The sequence below is a fragment of the Chelonoidis abingdonii genome, chromosome 2, assembly GCF_003597395.2.
Source record: "Chelonoidis abingdonii isolate Lonesome George chromosome 2, CheloAbing_2.0, whole genome shotgun sequence".
Classification (NCBI taxonomy): Eukaryota; Metazoa; Chordata; order Testudines; family Testudinidae; genus Chelonoidis; species Chelonoidis abingdonii.
In genome coordinates, this window is record NC_133770.1 from 100,766,925 (window position 1) to 100,781,017 (window position 14,093).

Below are 14,093 nucleotides of genomic sequence, written 5' to 3' on the forward strand. Positions count from 1 at the left end.
GGTAATACTGCCTTCATGGATTGAACTAGTGTGCCAGAAATGGCTGACTGGGAAAAATAAAGGTGCATAATGGAAGAGATGAGAGTGGAGGCTTCAGTCAAATGATCTATTTTAATGAAATGCTCAAATAGGTCTGAAATTGTCCCCATTCCCATTCCCGTTAATAATAAAACACACACAACAATAATTTAAAAAAACAAAACAAAAACACAACCCTCTTCTCCTGGTCTAAAATCCTGATTATTCCATAAAAGATGAATTGCATCTCCTACAGATTTATGTTTCTCTTCACTCTTACCCTCCCAAAATTTGATTTTATCTCTCATGTATGGGGGGTGTTAAAAGCAACTTCAATAAAATATGAAAAGGCTGAAACAAACTAATAAAGCAAAGAAGTTGTGTGAAAGCAGGCATGACAACTCAGCTAACACTAGCATGGCTAAGTGCAAGATCAACAGATAGGAGTTTCAGTTTCTGGCGTTTATTTTTAGGCAGATTGCAAATCATTAAATGTAATACAACTGCTCGGGCGAGTACAGCTACTCATGTATTCGCAGAACTAAATCTTGTGTGCACAATGCATGTAGAGTGGTAGTTTTCCTGTAAGGGGTATAGACTTCTGTAGGAATCACTGTATAATATGTTCATAATAATTGCTTTATCATAACATTTCAGGAACTTAGTCCATGTATTGGTTTTATTTTTGATTAGGCAAGCTACATACAGATGTGATGCAGTATAATCTGGGATCCTGCATTATCACCACCATTTACTCTGTCACTAACGGTACAGTATATGAGAAGACACACTATGAAGTACTGCCACAGTTCATGGAATAATCAATTATCTATAATGTACTGCCCTATTGACCTCCACGGGGACTACTTCTGTAAGTAAAGTTATTCATAGTTTCCACATTCAAAAGGTGAATACTAAGTATCCTATAAAAATGTACTTTTATAATACAATTTTTTGGTGATTTTTTTCCCCCATCGAAACATTAACACCCCCCCACACAAATGTTACAAATAGTACATAGGTGGGGATCTTTGAATAATGTAAAATAGAATTATCCATTTTGGAGGGAGGGGAAAGAAATTGGTAATCCTTCCAATTTTTGATTATGGACAATTTATTTCACTGACAAGTTTTTATTATGTTCTTACCAGACAATCTGGTAGATCAGTACTTGACTGCAATGGTTCAGACAGTACGTCATTCAAAAACATTTGAGAAGGGCTTTCACCTGAACGTCCCTAGAAAGAACAAAATACCTAGCATAGTATGGTAGATTAGTTTCTTCACTTCAGACTATCCTAGCAAATTGGGAGAGAGCTCTAAGAACAGGAGAGCTAGTACAGCTTTCACAGTTGCTAAAACCAGTAGACAGACACACGTTAGTAGCCTCCAGTATCTAGAATAGATACACAACTAATTCAGCGAGTTGTTAGCTCAGCTGGTTGTTTGTTAAAATGTTTAACCTTTTTAACAATTCTCCATATTGTATAGTTTTTTTCACTGGCAACTGAAATAAAACAGATAGTTGGAGGCTGTTAATATTAACATGTCCACCTGACGCCATTTGCGATTCTCCATTGCAACAGGAGATCAGTTCATTAAGACAACAGGTTTTTGCTCGACTATAATACATGAAAAATGAGGGAGGCTTCAGTAAAATTAGTAAAAAAGAGGCTTGTGTGCAATCATGAAGTTAAGTACTCCAAATACACTACACTTAGTACAGCTGTTCACACTGATCTGTACGTTTAGTTGATTTCAAGCATTCATTTTACAAATACAGAACAGATGACCTACATATGACAGTTTATAGTTTACACATTTTTTCTTTTCTAGAGAACCCTAGTAATTTATTAGACATTCAGGGTGAGGGTTCAAATCCACCAGCCCAAGCTGGTAGCCACCCAAAGCTATTCGCAACTGACAGCTGTTCAATGATCTAGGTTTGGTGGTCACAGCCATTTCCCATTAGACAACAGTACTGTAGCCCCAACACGAAGGGTGGGTAAGGATTAAAACCAACATTTTCACCGTGATATATGGAGACTAAACTGTTCTCTCTCCCCTCAATGTGGTTACTCCAAGGACCAAGGCATACTGGAGGAAGAGTGAGGAAAGGTGGTACCGACACAATGCGCTATAACTCTTCTGTGGAATAAACAGAGTGGAATGGAGTACTTCGGTCTCCAAGGCTATTAATCTACCGAATGTTAAATGGATATTAAATAAATAAAAATAAGATCATTTAAATGGTCTTTAAATTACTGAGAACATTCCAGAGACGAAGTGGTGTGAGGTAATATCTTTTATTGGTCCAACTTCTGTTGATGAAAAAGACAAGCGTTCAAGCTACACAGAGCTCCTTCTCTCTCTAATATCCTGGAACAAAATAACTTCAACAAAAATGAGAATATTCCAGTCATATTACCAAATCAGGCTGTCTTGCATGGCAGGTGCCTCCAACAGAGGTCAAGTTTTTTAGAGGAAGGACTAGGAAGTCTGGACACCTGGGTTCTGTTCTGGACTCTCTCACCTGGGTAAATAATTCAACCTCTTTATGCCTGAGTTCTCCCTGCTCTAAAATGAGGATAATACCTACCACACACCTTGACAAAACGCTTTGAGAAGTGAAGAGGAAAGGCACTATGGGATTTACTCTGATTTCACTTAAACTGGGTTGATACCAGCGTAACACTATTGACCCCCATGGAACTACTCCAGATTTACACCAGCCTAAGTGAGAACAGAATATCAGTTGCTAGTACTATTCAAAGCCTTGCCCAAATACTTATTACATTTGGGGGACAGGGGGGTTGCTCTGACAGTTTAACAACTGAGCAGGTACATTATTTGTTTGATAATATTTTACCTTACGTTTTAGGAACACATTTGTTCAAGAATTCCACTCGTTCAATCCCAAATCGTTCATTTTGATGCATGTCACTGAATTTAAAACTGGCCTGATTTTCTGCAGAAAATTATTTTAAATTTGTTTAGAAACAATCTTGCTTAAAAATCCATTCTCTGTTTTTCTCACCTGTCTTTAAAGACCCACCCAACGTGAAGAAACACCCAGAAGCTCCACTCCTGCAAGCTGATCCATACAGTCTAGCCCTGTGGCCGCATTAAGCCCATTCACTTTTGCACTGATCTGGTTAATGAAAGATACTGGGATGGGCAAGTGTGGGGAAAGATGGATTTTATATACATTTAATTTATAAAATGTGAAAAAACAGATTCTCATGGCAGCTTTACAGCTGAGAATAACATGTACTATTTTGTATATAGCATGGGCAACATATTCATTTTTATGACAATTATTCCAGCTGGTGCTCATCCTTTCATGCTGGCTTCCTACCATGCCTATTTCTGGCAATGGAATGCACAAAGGGGGGGTGAAGGGAGGTTGAATCTGACTTCAAACAGCAAGGTATTAATTTTATTCCTGATTTCCACTGGAGTGTGCTGCACAAGGGGACGACAAATTCTCAGGGCAGAAATGGCTCTCTTCAGAAATATAGTTTCTGTATTACTCCTTCTCTGCTGCTGGTGAAATAAACTCATGCTGTCTTCCTAACTGCTGCTCTGTTCTCTATATAGAGAGCAAACAATTCAAATCCATCATAACTGTGATTTTTTTCTTTCAGTTATGTGGGAACTGAAAAAGCTCTTTTCAACCCGAAACAATAGAAGGCCAGGAAACAAATACATAATTTTGCAGATTAAATGCTGCACAATGGATTCATAAACCTTATCAGTTTTCCATTGCTGGTGGTGACTTGTGTGTGTGTGTATAGATATATTATATAAAAATAATGTATAGTGTGCATGCACACAGGACCTAACCCAAACTCTCTGAAGTCAATGTGAGTCTCGAGTTCATGTACACAGCATACAATTTAATTGAATTTTGGCATATATGATAACCATAGCTTGTATGTCTTTTCATGCCTACATGTTCCACTCCTACTTTTGTTAGCCTGAAGACTTCAAAGTAAATCGAAGGTCAAGTTCTGCAACAAATCTTATTTAAAAAGTTATGGTACAGTCCTTTTTTAAACAAAAAGGGAGGTTATCAGTCTACAATTATTTGTTCAGTTTCTTGTATTTGGAGAGCTGGAGTCTAAAAATTTCACACGGCTTGGAAGAAAGTCTCCCTCTTGCTTGAAAAAAAGAAAAGAAAAGAAAAAGAAAAAAAGAGCTTGATGTTATTTCATGAAATTCAAACTAAGCAGGAAACTCTTTGAAGGACAGGTAGGACTGGCTCTCTCCTGTACTTTCTGTACAATATTACTGGCAACTCAGTTTACTCCTCTGTACAGGACCAAATCCTGCACATTAATTTCAGCCTTTTTTTTTAATGTTATAAAAAAAACCCAAACCATCGTAAATAATCTGGTATAACAATGCAATGGTAAGAGATCTAATCCAGCACTGTGTCACTTCTATGCCCAGCTATGCTATCTGAGGTTGCAGTAACACAGATCAAAACTTGCTGAATTACCCTCATACTGCAACCGTAGATGATTTTGCATTTGTGATTTTTATGTTAAGCCAGCTGCCTGACTGGATCGCACAGTAGTCAACTTCTCCTTTCCCTGAAATATCTTAGGTAATAAATACAACCACTGGAAAGTCTTATGGTTTGAAGGAATACTGTCTGGTATTTAAATTTAAAAGAGCAAGTAAGTTAGATGGACAGTGTGGCACCTGAAGCTATTTTAGGTGCTCATTTGGCCCCCTCATGATAGCATTTGAATACCTCAACCTTTAGTATATTTATCTTAGCAATGCCCCTTTGTGGAAGTGAAGTACTATTTATATTTTTTTTTTTATATTTTACAGATGTCAAGTGGAGGCAGAGAGAGACTAGGGGCAAGATTACTGAAAGGTATTTAGGCGCACAGGTGCTTTTGAAAAATCCATTAGGCACCTATCTGCATTTTTAGGCTGTCATAAACAGATGGTTAAGGGTTAATGTCTCTTTTACCTGTAAAGGGTTAAGAAGCTCAGTAAACCTGGCTGACACCTGACGAGAGGACCAATAGGGGACAAGATACTTTCATGTCTTGGTGGAGGGAAGTCTTTGTTTGTGCTTTCTGTTTGGTTCGTTGTTCGCTCTCGGGATTGAGGGGAACGGGACATCATTCCAGGTTCTCCAATCTTTCTGAATCAGTCTTTCATGTTTCAAAATAGTAAGTAATAGCCAGGCAAGGTGGATTAGTCTTATGTTTGTTTTCTCAACTGGTAAATGTGTCTTTTTGCTGGAAGGATTTTTACCTCTGCTTGCTGTAACTTTGAATCTCAGGCTAGGGGCAGGGGGAGTCCCTCTAGTCTATATGAATCTGAGTACCTTGTGAAGCATTTTCCATCCTGATTTTACAGAGATCATTTTTATCTTTTCTTTCTTTAATTAAAAGCTTTCTTTTTAAGAACCTGATTGATTTTTCCTTGTTTTAGAATCCAAGGGATTGAGTCTAAACTCACCAGGGAGAATCTGGGGGGAAAAGGAGGGGGGATGGTTAATTCCTCTTTGTTTTAAGATCCAAGGAGTTTGGATCTGTGTAAGCCTCTCAAGGTAACCCAGGGAGGGGAGAGTCTGGGGGGAAAAAGAGGGGGAATGGTTAATTTCTCCTTGTTTTAAGATCCAAGGGGTTTGGGTCTTGGGTTCCCCAGGGAAGGTTTTGGGGGAACAGAAGTGCGCCAGACACAGACTTCTGGCTGGTGGCAGCGTACCAGATTTAAGCTAGTAATTAAGCTTAAAAGTGATCATGCAGGTCCCCACTTCTTGAATCCTAAAGTTCAAAGTGGGGGAAGAAACCTTGACATAGGCTCTTAATTCCCACTGAGAAATCAAGTGCCTAGGTGCTTCTGAAAACCCCACTAGGTGTCTATCCGTATCTTTAGGCATCTAAATATCTTTGTTAACTTGGCCCTGAATGGACTTCCCCAAGGTTACACAGGCACTCCGTGACAGAGCAGGAAGAGTTGCCAGCTAGTTCTCTAACCACTAGACCATCCTTCCTTTGGATCATCAGACCCTCAAGCTCTCTGAAGCCTTTTGTGATTTTACAATCATATTTATTCTCTTATGTTTTTCTCTCTCCTGATGATGTGTGACAAAAGTGAAACCTCACAAACCAAAGGAAAAAAACTTACTGACAATACGGGGAAAACAATGAAACTGATGATATACAAGGTCCTGTCAAGTGAACAAACAGAAAAATGTATTTCCTTCTCATCTCACTCAGTCATTTTACATAAAAAGATTTCAGTCAGAAGTATGATTTTTAAGGTGATGATTTCTTTTAAAATGGAGAATATCAAATCTGATTTTTAAATCGTTTCTCCAATTTTTAATCACTTTACATGTTCACAATTGCAGGGAGTTATGGGCATTTAGGGCAATAATTATTTAACAACACTGAGATTCAAAAAAATTAAAGCTTTAGAACTGTTAAACTGTCAACAACATGTTAAAAATATATAAAGTAAATATCCTTAGCAAACTACAGTTCTCAAACAGCATTTCTCCTATTTTGCCTGTGTATTTTTATTATTAATGGTGCAATTTATTTAAAAATTGGTTTGAATGTCTACAGTGAAATTGACGTTTACAAAAAAAAAAAAAAATCTAATCTTTCCATGTCTAACAATACACTCGAGCAGAGTGAGGGCTTGTCTACACACAGTTTAAGCACCTTGAAATGTTTGTGTTTGAAAAAAAACCTTTGGACCCTGCTTCTGGGCATGGAGAAGAGGTAAGCTGTGAGTGCAGCACTGTCTAGGCTAGGAAAGGGAGATATGTTTACCTAACATGTTTGCTAATGTGCTAATTAGCATAACACCACTTAGCAATGTTGTTGATCACAATCATAGCTGCCAAGAGGTTTTTAATTAGAGGAAAAGCCAGAAGCAGACCTACTTCATAGAATATCAGGGTCAGAAGGGACCTCAGGAGGTCATCTCATCCAACCCCCTGTTCAAAGCAGGACCAATCCCCCAGACAGATTTTTGCCCTGATCCCTAAGTGGCCTCCTCAAGGACTGAACTCACAACCCTGGGTTTAGCAGGCCAATACTCAAACCACTGAGCTATCCCTCCTGCCTTAAAGTAATGTGGAATAGTTTCAACAGGCAAACTAGACGGAGCTCCCACTTCAAAGAGTAACTTAACACTCATGGGACAGCCACATTACTAGAAACACAAGGTGGGATTTGAACCTGCTTCGCAAACACCCCAGGCACTCATGAAACATTCAAGGAAGGGAGATAGACTTTGCAGCGCCTCAGGGCTTGTGCCCTGCCTTATTCTGTCCTCCCTTCAGGTGCTGAGGAGCCAGAGAGACTGGGCTGGGGTGACAAGCTGGAGTCCAAACTTGATGCCTGAATACTGGTGAAAAGCCTCATCGGTGTCCAGAAGTTAGGGAATCTGGTTCCGTTCTAGATTCCCTCTCAGCCTGGGGCCCCTCCCTGCCTCCCACCCCCATGGCTTGCCTGGGGCCTCTCCCTGTCCCCCACCAGGCCTGGGACCACTTCCCTCAGAGCCTTGGGACGCTCCCTGCCCCCACCCCCATGACCGCATGGGGCCACTCTCTGCCCCCACCCCTGCTGGGTCTGGGGCCTCCCCTGCTGGGTGCACAGCCCGGGTGCGGAGGGGCGCTGCTGGCCCGGGCTGCAGCTGGGGGGTTGTAGCCAGAGCCCGGCCTGGGGCCAGGCCCCTGGGCTAGGGCGAAGAGCCCTGGGACACGTATGCACACGCGGCTCCAGCAGGTGCGTGTCTCTGACAATGGCGGGACGGTCATGCGCATCCCTTCCCTTCCTGCAGGCAGGGCACGTGGGGACCAGCCAGCCAGGCCGCCTGCAAGGCAATCAATTTTGCCTGTTTTGGGTTAAAATTTTCTTAACCCTTGGATGCAGGGGTAATGAAATGTTATCCTTATTGTATGACAAAAGGGCAGCAGAACTGTAGTTAACATGCCCTAATACATGGCACATTATATGTGAATGTAACCTTCATTTGCTAAGCATGGGACAGTGAGCAAAATTCAAGTGATGGACAGAGGGTGGGATGGGAGGGTAGGTGTTTCTATCTAGGGATGAGGACCCTGTTTAAAGGTCCTAACTGCCATTTGACCCTCCCTCTCCAGTGTTTTCAGACAGAGCTAATTAAAACTCAGTTGAGACTCCTTGTTTCTTTGCACTAAGAGCTGAAAACACTAAGGATATGGCTACACTGGCACTTTATAGCGCTGCAACTTTCGCGCTCAGGGGTGTGAAAAAACACCCCCTGAGCGCTGCAAGATACAGCACTGTAAAGCCTCAGCGTAATCAGTGCCACAGTGCTGGGAGTGCGGCTCCCAGCGCTGCAAGCTACACCCGTAGAGGATGTGGTTTATGTGCAGTGCTGGGAGAGCTCTCCCCCAGCAATGGCGCTCCAACCGCTTTGAAATTTCAAGTGTAGTCATACCCTAAGTGGTGGACCATTAGAGTGTGGAATTGCAGCTAAATGCAGTGTGATAAGAGATGCTAGCTAGGGGAGTGACTTTGCTGCTGTTGCAAATCCTAGAACGGTGATTACTTAGGCCATGTCTAGACTACGCGCCGTATCGGCGCGTTAAAATAGATTGCTCTGGGATCGATATATCGCGTCTAATCTAGATGGGATATATCGATCCCTGAGCGCGCTTATATCGATTCCGGAACTCCACCAACCCCAACGGAGTTCCGGAATCGACATGGCGAGCCGCAGACATCGATCCCGCGCGGTGATGACAGGTGAGTAAATTGATTTTAGATATTCGACTTCAGCTACGTTATTCACGTAGCTGAAATTGCGTATCTAAAATCGATTCTATCCCATAGTGTAGACCAGCCCTTAGCTAAGTTGTCATGGTGCTGTAGGATCATACTAGGACACAGCAGAGCAGTGGTGATGGTGGCGGCATCATTTGTCCCTCACCCAGTGAGCGGAGGTGAAGCCACATGAATGAATCTCTGGACAATCAGGCTTGACACACCTCAGACAAGAAATTGTGAGTGGAGAGGGTGTGGTGGAGGGAAAGGGGAGTTAAACGGACCTTGGACTTTCATACTGCAAGTTGGGAAACTGCAGCAAAGAAACCGCTCAAGATATTGTGGGGTGTTTTACTTATTGCTTGCACACCTCTGAGTCACTGTTGCGATCTTTTTCCCAAATCAAGCTGAGTTCCCTCTCCCCTCAGAAGTCTTCTTTTGTTATGCACAAACTCACTGCTTGCGAATGGGGGCATATTGCCATATTGGAGGTGCCCCATGCTGTATTCAGTTTTCTGGGTGGGGCTGGAGCCATTCTGTTTTGTAATGCTAAAAGTAACCCCCAGACACTGAACCTGGCCTTTGTTGCTGCCAACATCACCTGGCACAGGGGTTACACTAACTAACACATTTGGTAAACAGACCTCATTTTTCTCCTCTAGACAGGGCAATATATGCCACATTGCTGCCTTCCAAGACAGCAAGCTCCTTCTTCTGAGCACAGGTAGCCTCAGCACCTGCAGAATCCAGCTAGGTGATGCACCTCTGATGAGTCACAGAGGTACCAGGACTCAGAATTTAGCAAAAGACCTTTTTTTTCTCCTGTTTTTTATTAACTTACTATTCATTTTTGCATCTTTGACTACAGCTGCTTTTCTGAAAAAAAGATATTTGGCATTGTCACCACACAGCAAATGAAGTTTAAGAGAGATCTAACAATCCTGCTGCAGCTCACTCCAATCCCTATGGAAACAAATGCCAGTTCTGCAAAAGCAGGTCCTTACTGAACATTCTGAAACGCTGACTGCAGAACACCTTATCCTGTTTTCATTGATCTAACATTCATTTTCATGCAAGCAGCATAGTTAGAAACTCATGTAAACATCAATGGCTGTGAGAAAAACAACTCCACGTGCTATTTTTAGAACAAGTTCTTACACTCATAGATCATCTTACCTTTTGGGGGGGGGGGGGGTAGTTAAAAATAAAACCAAGGACTCACAAAAGGAGGAGTGGATGCTTGGTAGCAAATTCAGTTTGAAGATAACTTTTCTTCTTATTTAAAAGTTGTAGTCCAGGATTATCGGAAGTGTCTAGCTGCTTTAGGTGTCTAACTCAAGATGCCTTAAAAGGACCTGATTTTCAGAGAGTGGGTGCTAAGCAATTTCTGTAAATCAGACCTCTAAAGTGCCTCAAGTTGGGGACCAAGAAGCCACTCATTCACTTAAATTCTCAAGATTTTCAGAACTGTATAAAACACTAACAACGTCTAAAGAAAGTGCAAGAGTATGAAGAATAAATCTAAGGTATTTGGGTATCCAAAATGGCCACTTGCCTCATAGTATATTTCGGTTGGCATGTATTATTACAATAAAACCTAGATTATCCAAATACAGTAACTCCTCACTTAAAGTCGTCTCGGTTAACATTAATTAGGGAACATGCTCGTTTAAAGTTGTGTAATACTCCCTTCTAAAGTTGTTTGGCAGCCACCTGCTTTGTCTACTGCTTGCAGGAAGAGCAGCCCCTTGCAGCTAGCTGGTGGGGGCTTGGAACCAGGGTGGACCAGCAGCCCCCCATCAGCTCCCTGCTCCCCTAAATTCCCTGTGCTGCAGCCGCCCAGCACACTATCAATTGCCAGGCAGTGCAGCTGTCCCTCCCCTCACTGCCATGTGCTGCTCCTGCCCTCTGCCTTGGAGCTACTCGCAGACTCCTGCTTGCTGTGCGGGGGGGGGGGGCAGGGAAGGAAGAGGGAAGCTAATGTCAGGGTGTTCCCCTACCCCCTGCTCCTGCACCCCACTTACCCCATCTTCCATAGAGCAGGGGGGACACACCAGGGCTCAGGAGAGAGGGAGCTTGCAGCAGCTGCAGTCTCAGCAAGCTCATCTAATTAACAGGGCAGTGTATTTAAAGGGGAAATGCGCATATCTCCCTCCATTCCTGCTGCCTTGCAGAGTGAGAGAGTTAACCCTTGAAGGCTCAGCCAATTGCTAGTTAATCATGTAGCAGTAAAGGAAATATTCCACCCTCTGACTCCTCCACCTCAACCAAGCTTCACAATCATCATCGCTGTGTACCAGCGTTGAGGCCACTAAGTGTCACTAAGCATTATTCTAAGTAATTTTAAAAGGTAAAGGCTATAAGAATATGGAGTTTTCCTTTAGGCCTCTCATGAGCAAGAGTCCGTCCATGTTAAACTCTAATTGACCTAGCAGGCCAATAAATAAACAAAAGGCCAGGTGTCCGCAGCCTTATCTGTTGTAAGGCTGCTCAGACTGGTATGGAGCAGAAATAATGAAGCCTGCATACTTTTGGTCAAGGGAGGGGAGATAATGGTTTACAAAGACAAGGTCGTAATTCACGCCAGCTTTAATCAACTGTTCAATGTAACTCTACAAGGGGGAGAGGGAGGGGAAACGGGGGCTTGCTTGTCAGCGAGAAAAGTTCTCATGGATATAAAGGAACAGACTGTTTGTTTTAGGTGTGCTGGATTTGAGGCAGGTCAAGTCTCCCAGCACCACTTTGAGATCTCAAATAAACTCTGCTTGCTTCTCCCCTGGTGTGTTTATTGGCACTAAGCACGCCGGGCATGGACTACCACTGTTGTTTGCCTCAGCAGTCTATCTGCCCACAACACCAGTATTAAATTTTGTGTGTGTGTGTGTGTTAGTTATAGTCTTTTGTCTGGTGAAAAAAAATTTCCCTGGAACCTAACCCCCTCATTTACATTAATTCTTGTGGGGAAATTAGATTCACTTAACATCGTTTCACTTAAAGTCGCATTTTTCAGGAACATAACTACAATGTTAAGTGAGGAGTTACTGTACCTTTACTCAAGCTTACAGATAATGGAGGGAATTATAAATTTAATGAATAGATGCTGGGTGACATAACCCCAAGTTTTTGAAAACAGAGGTTGAGATAACTGGAGGTTACACTCTATTTTGAAACACCATGAACATATACATATACACAGAGTACGCATAGAGCCAAAAAGTTCTCTTACAGCCCAAAATATGTTGCATCTTAGAAGTCCATTTATTTTCACCACCAATATTTCACATAATTGAATTTGTTTAACCAACCAGTCAGAACAAGATTTTTCTGACTATCAGAAATCTGATGAAGAGCAGGCAAAAATCAAGCCATGCTCTGTCTTTAAAAATTACTACCAGTAAACTTTCTGAAATCAAAACTTAGGGTTTCATTCAGGACAGGTGCGAGGGCTTGTCTTTAAGCACATGTGTAAGTCCCAAAAAGGGGACTTAAACCATGTGCTTAAGTATTGCATACATGTTTTCCTGAATTGGAAGTCTTAACTTGTGATAATGGACAGGGAAGAAAAGAACATAACCGTTTTTCTAGCCTGAGTGGGCTTTCTAGTCACATTTTTTTGTTTTTAGTTAACATTATCTGGAAGAGCCACAGGAAGCAAATACATGTTCTGCATTGCTTGACTATATTAAGCAGCACTGGGATTGAATGTAGTATCATAGAACTGTTTAACCAGGCCAGCCCAGGAAATGGCCTTTTGTCCTGATTAAGCAATATTATTAGAATCCCATCACACTACTGGACCATCCCATACAGAGTTAGGAAGATGCGCACATGCACACTAGAGGCCTGAGCCTGCCTCTAGTGAAGTCAGTGGTAAGATTCCATTTTGCTTCAATGGGAGTAGGATTGAGTCCTAGGAAAAGAAGGAGCCTGATGCCCTAAAAGAGAGAGCTGTGAGATGCCCAACATGGTAACCCAGCAAGTATAACTGACACTGAAGGAGTAAACAGCCCGGCAATAATGGTGATGCACTTCAGACTTTTTGCATGTAGGACAGTCAAGTAAAGATTGAAAAACCATTTAAAGGAACAAGTAGAACTAGCATGATACAGAGACACAGCCAAGGAACTAAACGCCCCTAAAAAAATATCACATGAATATGTCCCCATTAAAACTCTGCATTCCCATTAAGCAGCAATCTTTGCAGTTAATCATCATTAAAGTCCTACTTAAAAGTCATCCTAATTAAGTACAGTGTCTAGTATACGGGTTGTCAGGACACATGCAACAAGTTATTATGATATTTTTAAATCTAATGACATAGATCAGCTAAACCAACTCTTAGTTATAGTGTGTTTCTTAAAAAGCAGCTACCGCATATGCTCACTAGTCATAACTTTTGTTCAACACTGTCACAATATTATTTAAACTTCATCATGGACTCATGAGGGGACTGAGCAGGGGCGGCTCCAGGCACCAGAACAGCAAGCGCATGGCTCGGGCAGCAAGCTGCAGGGGGAGGCCTGCCGGTCGCCGTGAGGGCGGCAGTCAGGCTGCCTTCAGTGGCATGCCTGCGGGAGGTCCACCAGTCCCACAGCTTCGGCGGCAATTCGGTGGCGGGTACGCTGAAGGCACGGGACTGGCAGACCTCCCACAGGCACGCCACCGAATCCGTGTTACCGGGAGACCTCCCACAGGCATGCCGCTGAAAGCCGCCTGACTGCCATGCTTCGGGCGGCAAAATACATAGAAGCAGCAAAGAGTCCTGTGGCACCTTATAGACTAACAGACGTATTGGAGCATGAGCTTTCATGGGTGAATACCCACTTTGTCGGATGCATTCACCCACAAAAGCTCATGCTCCAATACGTCTGTTAGTCTATAAGGTGCCACAGGACTCTTTGCTGCTTTTACAGATCCAGACTGACATGGCTACCCCTCTGATACATAAAATACATAGAGCTGCCCCTGGGACTGAGTCATGGTGATGACTCAAAGTTAAAAGCAGAGTACTCTTTCTTTATTGCAGGATGAAGCTGAGAACAAGAATGGATACCACCCAGCACTGGAACTCTGTCCTTAGGGTAGATTTACACTTCTGGTGGCATGCAGAGTACAGACAGTGCATGCCCAGCTAGCATGGCTATAAACAGCACTGTAGAGAGCGAGGCACGTCTTAGACAAGTAGAATAGAGTGCCCTACACACCTGAATCTCAATGTATGACCCCTATATGGCTCTCTACACACCCAAGCAGTGCCTCCCCAGTCTACACAGCAATTTT

General features: G+C 42.5%; 2 protein-coding genes across 4 annotated transcripts in view; both read right to left on the reverse strand.

Moving 5' to 3' along the window:
- The window catches only part of EGFR (epidermal growth factor receptor), a 516,130-nt gene that overhangs the window by 177,770 nt on the left and 324,267 nt on the right, over window positions 1-14,093 (reverse strand). The window lies entirely within an intron of this gene.
- The window catches only part of LANCL2 (LanC like glutathione S-transferase 2), a 55,694-nt gene that overhangs the window by 29,454 nt on the left and 12,147 nt on the right, over window positions 1-14,093 (reverse strand). The window lies entirely within an intron of this gene.